The sequence below is a fragment of the Chamaea fasciata genome, unplaced genomic scaffold (assembly GCF_029207755.1).
Source record: "Chamaea fasciata isolate MVZ Bird 193981 ecotype frontalis unplaced genomic scaffold, bChaFas1.0.hap1 SCAF_788, whole genome shotgun sequence".
NCBI lineage: Eukaryota > Metazoa > Chordata > Aves > Passeriformes > Sylviidae > Chamaea > Chamaea fasciata.
The window spans coordinates 40,001-47,126 of record NW_027094873.1 but is presented as its reverse complement, the minus strand read 5'-3'; positions in this window follow the sequence as shown (position 1 = coordinate 47,126).

Sequence of the window (7,126 nt, the reverse complement as noted above, 5' to 3'; positions counted from 1 at the left end):
GAATCAGCCCTCGACACAAGCTTTTGTCGCTCGGCGTGCCGGCCGGCCCCGCCGCTCCGGCGGTGCGGGCGGGCGGCGCCTTCTTCCCGCTCTCTCTCCCTCCCTCCCTCCCTCCCTGCCTTCCTTGCCCCCCGAGGGCCTCTCTCGGCGGGCCGGGGCCGACGACGAGGGGGCCCCGGTGGCGGCGGGCGCGCGGGCGCCCGCGCCGGCGCGGTCCGGCCTCGCGCTCTCCTCCGCGCGGGTCCCAGGCCCGATACGCGGGGCGGGGGTCGGGCCGGCGACCGGGCCGGGAAAAACCCAGGGGGGGGGCCCCGCGTGCCGCCGGCGTCGTCGGGGAAGGGAGCGCGCGCCAGAGAGAGAGAGAGAGAGAGGCCCCGCCGCCGGGCCCCGCCCCGGCCTCGACTTCCCTCCGCGCGGGTCCCGGGCCCGATACGCGGGGCGGGGGCTTGGCCGTGCCAAGGGCGGCGGCGGCGGCGGCGGGCGTCCCTCGGCCAGGCGCGCGCGGGCGCGGTGGCGAGGGGGGGCGCCCGTCGGCCGCCGTCTGCCCGGGCGGAGGTAGACCTGGTGCTCGGAGGCGGGCCCGCGTGGGGGGGCGGGCGGGGCAGAGGCGCCGAGAGGGGGGGCGCGAGCGGCGATCCGGCGCGGCGTCGGGGCGCCGCCCTGCCGGGCGGGTGCCAGGTAGAGCGTGTCCCGCCGTCGGACTCGGTCGCCGGGCAACGGGGCCGGAAGGCTAGACCAGGTGGCGAATCCAGGGTGCGCCCGTTGCCCCCCCCCCCCACCCCCACCCCACTTACGCGGGCCTTGCGAAGCCCTGGTAGACCTGCTTCCCGCGGCCGGACTTGGTCCCTGGCTGCCGGATGCCCCGGGGTAGACCTGCTGTCCGCGGCCGGACTTGGTCCCTGGCTGCCGACGGCCCCGGGGTAGACCGGCTGTCCGCGGCCGGACTTGGTCCCTGGCTGCCGACGGCCCCGGGGTAGACCAGCTGTCCGCGGCCGGACTTGATCCCTGGCTGCCGACGGCCCCGGGGTAGACCTGCTGTCCGCGGCCGGCGTCGTTTCCAAGGGGTAGACCTGCTGTCCGCGGCCGGACTTGGTCCCTGGCTGCCGGATGCCCCGGGGTAGACCTGCTTTCCGCGACCGGACTTAGTCCCTGGCAGCCGGCCCTTAGGGGTAGACCAGCTGTCCGCGGCCGGACTTAGTCCCTGGCTGCCGGCCCTTAGGGGTAGACCAGCTGTCCGCGGCCGGACTTGATCCCTGGCTGCCGACGGCCCCGGGGTAGACCTGCTGTCCGCGGCCGGCGTCGTTTCCAAGGGGTAGACCTGCTGTCCGCGGCCGGACTTAGTCCCTGGCTGCCGGCCCTTAGGGGTAGACCAGCTGTCCGCGGCCGGACTTGATCCCTGGCTGCCGACGGCCCCGGGGTAGACCTGCTGTCCGCGGTCGGACTTGGTCCCTGGCTGCCGACTGCCCCGGGGTAGACCAGCTGTCCGCGGCCGGCCTCGTTTCTTGGGGTAGACCTTCTGTCCTCGGACGGCCTTGGTCCCTGGCTGCCGAAGGCCGCGGGGTAGACCTGCTGTCCGCGGCCGGCGTCGTTTCCAAAGGGTAGACCTTCTGTCCGCGGCCGGACTTGGTCCCTGGCTGCCGACTGCCCCGGGGTAGACCAGCTGTCCGCGGCCGGACTTGATCCCTGGCTGCCGACGGCCCCGGGGTAGACCTGCTGTCCGCGGTCGGACTTGGTCCCTGGCTGCCGGCCCTTAGGGGTAGACCGGCTGTCCGCGGCCGGACTTGGTCCCTGGCTGCCGAAGGCCCCCGGGGTAGACCTGCTGTCCGCGACCGGACTTGGTCCCTGGCTGCCGACTGCCCCGGGGTAGACCAGCTGTCCGCGGCCGGCCTCGTTTCTTGGGGTAGACCTTCTGTCCGCGGACGGACTTGGTCCCTGGCTGCCGACTGCCCCGGGGTAGACCTGCTGTCCGCGACCGGACTTGGTCCCTGGCTGCCGAAGGCCCCCTTGGTAGACCCGCTGTCCGCGGCCGGAGTCGTTTCCTGGGGTAGACCTGGTGTCCGCGGCCGGACTTGGTCCCTGGCTGCCGACTGCCCCGGGGTAGACCTTCTGTCCGCGGCCGGCCTCGTTTCTTGGGGTAGACCTTCTGTCCGCGGACGGCCTTGGTCCCTGGCTGCCGAAGGCCGCGGGGTAGACCTGCTGTCCGCGGCCGGCGTCGTTTCCAAAGGGTAGACCTTCTGTCCGCGGCCGGACTTAGTTCCTGGGGTAGACCAGCTGTCCGCGGCCGGAGTTGTTTCCTGGGGTAGACCTGTTGTCGGCGGCAGCACCTGCTCCGTGGCTGCAAATCCCCTGGGTAGACCTGTGTTCCGCCGCCGGCCTTTGGACCTGCCGCTCGGCTCCTGCCCAGACCGGCTGTCCCGGGCCCGAGTCGGGACCCGATGCTCAGATCCCGGGCGGACCCGTGTTCCCCGGCCGACCTTACCCTGGCTAGACCCGTTGGCGTCCGCGGCCGGCCTTCGGACCTGGCTCGCCCGAGCCCTGGGTGGACCGGCTCTCCTGGGCCGCCCGGCCGAGGCCCTGGCCGCCTCGGCGCCTGTCAGCCTGCTCCTCGCCCTGCCGCCGCTGCCGCTGCGCCGACCGCGTCGACGGGAGAAGAGCCGCGGGCGGGAAAAGTTTGAAAGCGGCGCCAGGGAGGCTGAGGGTGGAGGGCGGGGCGCCCCCAGCCGTCGCCGGGCGGGGGCGGGAGACGGCTGAAGGTGGGGGCGGGAGACGGCTGAAGGGGGCGCCGAGGAAGCCGAGGGTGGAGGGCGGGGTGCCCCCCCTCGGCCGCTGATGGGCGGCAGCCGCACACAGGGCAGGGGCAGGAGCGGGCTCGGGGCGGGGAGAGAGGGCATGCGACTCTAAGGGTGCCTGCGCACCCGCCTGCCTGCCTGCCTGCCTTCCTGCCTGCCTCTGTGTGTGTGTGTGTGTGTGTGTGGGCGTGTGGGCGTGAGGGGGTGTGTGCGTGTGGCAGCACGAGAGGGCGGCATCGGGGCGTGAGCGTGGGGGAAAGGGGGGCGGGGGGAGGGGCCGTGTGTGTCACCGTGTCCATCTCCGCGAACGCGGGCTTCGTGCCGGCGCCTTCGTGCCGGCCCCGGGCGCCTCGGCCTCGAGCCCCCACGGCCCCCTGGACCCGCGCCGAGGGCCGAAGACCTCTGCGGACCGTGAAAGAACCGGCCGGAAAGCGGCCGCCCGCTTGCCCGCCGCCCCGCCACGGCCTCGGTCGGGGGGGAGGGAGCGTGGAGGGGGGGCGGGGTTCGGGGCCGGGGGCGGGGCGGGGCGGGGCGGGGCGCGGACTGGGGCGGGACGAGGCGGGGCGGGGTGCCGGCGGCGTGGTGCCAGGTTCGGCCCGCACGTCCCTGCTGCCCCTTCCCAGCTGTTTCCCCATAGGTTGTGGTGGGGGGGCGGGGCCGCGTAGAATCCCGGGGGGGGGGCGGGCGGGCCACGACCTTTTGGCGGCACGGCGTGTCAGTGGGCCGAGGGCCAGGCGGGGCGCAGCCGGCCGGGAGGGCTCTGGGCGGGAAAGGAAATGAATTCCAGTTTGCCGAGAGTATTGTTCCCCAGAAAAGCTTCTTGTCCCGAGCCAGAGGGAGAGCCGTTCTTCCAGCACATGTAAAAAATGAGAAAATAATAAAAAAGAAAGGGGGGAGGGGGGAGAGAGGAGTCGGTCGAAAATAGGTGTTGGTCGCGAGAGAGAGCGGCCTCGTCGGGAGGCCAGGTCTAGCCCGCTCGGGGGCCAGGCGCGGCCGCCGGCCGCCGCCGGAGAGCCCGGCGGGGCGCCGCGGCGGCGACGCGGAGAACAGGTCTAGCCCCGCTCCCGGGGCGGCCCCGGGACGCCGTCTCTACCCGGCTCCGGGGCGGAGAGGCCGGCGGCGGAGAGGTCGCGGCGCCGCGGCGGCGACGCGGAGAACGGGTCTAGCCCCGCTCCCGGGGCGGCCCCGGCCGGCCGGGCCTACCCGGCTCCGGGGCGGTGAGGCCGGCGGCGGGGAGGCCGGCGGGGCGGCCACGGTGGCGACGCGGAGAACAGGTCTAGCCCCGCTCCCGGAGCGGCCACGGCCGGCCGGGCCTACCCGGCTCCGGGGCGGAGAGGCCGGCGGCGGAGAGCCGGCGGCGGGCGGCGGCGACGCGGAGAACAGGTCTAGCCCCGCTCCCGGGGCGGCCCCGGCCGGCCGGGCCTACCCGGCTCCGGGGCGGAGAGGCCGGCGGCGGAGAGGTGGCGGCGGCGGCGCCGCAGCGACGCGGAGAACAGGTCTAGCCCCGCTCCCGGGGCGGCCCCGGCAGGCCAGGCCGAGCCGGCTCCGGGGCGGAGAGGCCGGCGGCGGAGAGGTGGCGGCGGCGGCGGCGGGCGGCGACGCGGAGAACAGGTCTAGCCCCGCTCCCGGGGCGGCCCCGGCCGGCCGGGCCTACCCGGCTCCGGGGCGGTGAGGCCGGCGGCGGAGAGCCGGCGGCGGGCGGCGGCGACGCGGAGAACAGGTCTAGCCCCGCTCCCGGGGCGGCCCCGGCCGGCCGGGCCTACCCGGCTCCGGGGCGGAGAGGCCGGCGGCGGAGAGGTGGCGGCGGCGGCGCCGCGGCGACGCGGAGAACAGGTCTAGCCCCGCTCCCGGGGCGGCCCCGGCCGGCCGGGCCTACCCGGCTCCGGGGCGGAGAGGCCGGCGGCGGAGAGGTGGCGGCGGCGGCGCCGCGGCGACGCGGAGAACAGGTCTAGCCCCGCTCCCGGGGCGGCCCCGGCAGGCCGGGCCGAGCCGGCTCCGGGGCGGAGAGGCCGGCGGCGGAGAGCCGGCGGCGGGCGGCTGCGACGCGGAGAACAGGTCTAGCCCCGCTCCCGGGGCGGCCCCGGCCGGCCGGGCCTACCCGGCTCCGGGGCGGAGAGGCCGGCGGCGGAGAGGCGGCGGCGGCGGCGGGCGGCGACGCGGGGAACAGGTCTACCCCGCTCCGGGGGTGGCCACGGCAGGCCTGGCCGAGCCGGCCCCGGGGCGGAGAGGCCGGCGGCAGCGGGCGGCGACGCGGAGAACAGGTCTACCCCGCTTCGGGGGCGGCCCCGGCAGGCCTGGCCGAGCCGGCTCCGGGGCGGAGAGGCCGGCGGCAGCGGGCGGCGACGCGGAGAACAGGTCTACCCCGCTTCGGGGGTGGCCCCGGCAGGCCAGGCCGAGCCGGCCCCGGGGCGGGGAGGCCGGCGGCAGCGGGCGGCGACGCGGAGAACAGGTCTACCCCGCTTCGGGGGCGGTCCCGGAAGGCCAGGCCGAGCCGGCTCCGGGGTGGAGAGGCCGGCGGCGGAGAGGTGGCGGCGGCGGCGGCGGGCGGCGACGCGGAGAACAGGTCTAGCCCCGCTTCCGGGGCGGCCCCGGCCGGCCAGGTCTTACCCGGCTCCGGGGCGGGGAGGCCGCCGGCGGAGAGGCCGGCGGGGCGGCCGCGGCGGCGGGCGGCGACGCGGCGACCAGGTCTTCCCCGCTTCGGCTGGACTTTGGCGGATTTCCGCGGGGGGGCCGGGTAGACCTGCTTTCCGCAGCGCGGCTGGAAGTCCACCAAGGGGTCGCTGTTCTCGCCATCCTCCGGTTACGTCTAGGTCGGCGGCGGCGCACGCCGGCGCCGCGCCCCGGTGGCGTCGACTCGACGTCTTGGAGGCGCTCGGGGCCTCGGACCCGTCTGTCCGTCTACTGGGAGCGGGTGTGACGGGCCGCATCCCCGCAGGCTGGTGCAGTGCCTGTGTCCGAGGCGGACGCGAGAGCGGCGGCCGCGCGTGCGGTCGCCGGCGCGAAGGGAAGGAAAAAGAGTGCGCCGCCTGACGCGGGACGAGTCGCGTGGCTCTGTCCCGGTCCCCCCGTCTTGCCCATCGAGAATGGGTACAGAACCGTGTGAGGTACAGAGAGACAAGGGTTGAGAGAGAGAGACAGAGCCCGAGAGGAGGAGAGAAAAGGGCCGCGAGCCGTGTTCCTCTTCGGTCCGGTTGTTGACTTCAGGGGTGGGGCGAGGGCCCTCCCCAAAGTGTGTATTCCCTCCGGGGATGGTGGCGGGCGAGGCGGCGGCGCCTCGTCCCTTTTGCTGCCCGGCCTTAAGCCGGCGCCCCGCCCTGCCCGCGGGTGCGTTCTTTTCCGGCCGGCCGTGCTCTTTGCGGTCGGCTGCCGACGGCTCGACGAAGGGTGCGTGACACCGGGGCTCGGCGGTGTCGAGGCCGCCGGGGCCTTTTCTCCCCCGGCCTTTCCCGAGAGCCCCGAGGACGGGCCCGGCTTGCCGAGGTGGCGCCGCCTCGTTCCTCGCGCCTCCCGACTTGTTTTGCCCAGCGTGTGTCGTCCGTGTCGGAAGTGCCGCGGGGACGTGCCGTGGGGCGCGCGGCCTTGCCTCGTCCTGCCCGGTTGCTCCAGGGGCTCGGTGACGGGAGTCGGCCGACGAGTGGCGAGGGGTGCGCGGGGTGGCGGCACCCCGCTCTCCCTCCCTCCCGGAGCCGTGCGTTGTTCGAGACCCCCTTCCTCGGCCTTAAGCCGGGGAGCCCGCGGAGCGGGCCGAGTTTTTCTGCGTGGCTGGCGGCCGGCCGCGGTGGCCGGGCCGCCTCGGCCCTGCGGACCCCGAACCCGACAGAGTGCCCCGAGATACGTCGCGGGCGGGGCGGCGGCGCCCCGCCCTCCCGTCGGGTGGTGACCGGCGCGATCGAGCCGCTAGGCCCGGGCGGCCCGTGGTGTCGGGCCTGCCCCGGCTGCCGTGGCTGCCGGCTCGGGGGCTGGGTTTTGCACGCGGGGTCCGCTTTTTAGGCCTGCGGGCGGAGTGGGGGCCGCCCGCCCGGCTTTTTTTTTTTTTTCTTTCCGTTGTTTTTCTCTCGCGGCCTTAAGCCGCGGCACCGAGAAGCGTGCGCGACGAAGGGTCGTGGGCCGTGCAGGCGAAGGGAAGAGAAAGCGAGAAAATGCGGTGGCGGAGGTGTGGAGGAAAGAGAAACGAGAGAGAGCGAGGAGTAAGAGGCGCGGGCCTCGTTTGCCACCCTCTGCCCGGGCCCGCGACCCCCGTGGCTTAGCACGGGTCGCGTTGACGCGCTGCTGTGGGTGCTTTTTGGTTGTTGTCTTTTTTTTTTTTTTTGTTTTTCCGCCGTCCCCCGGCTTTTCCG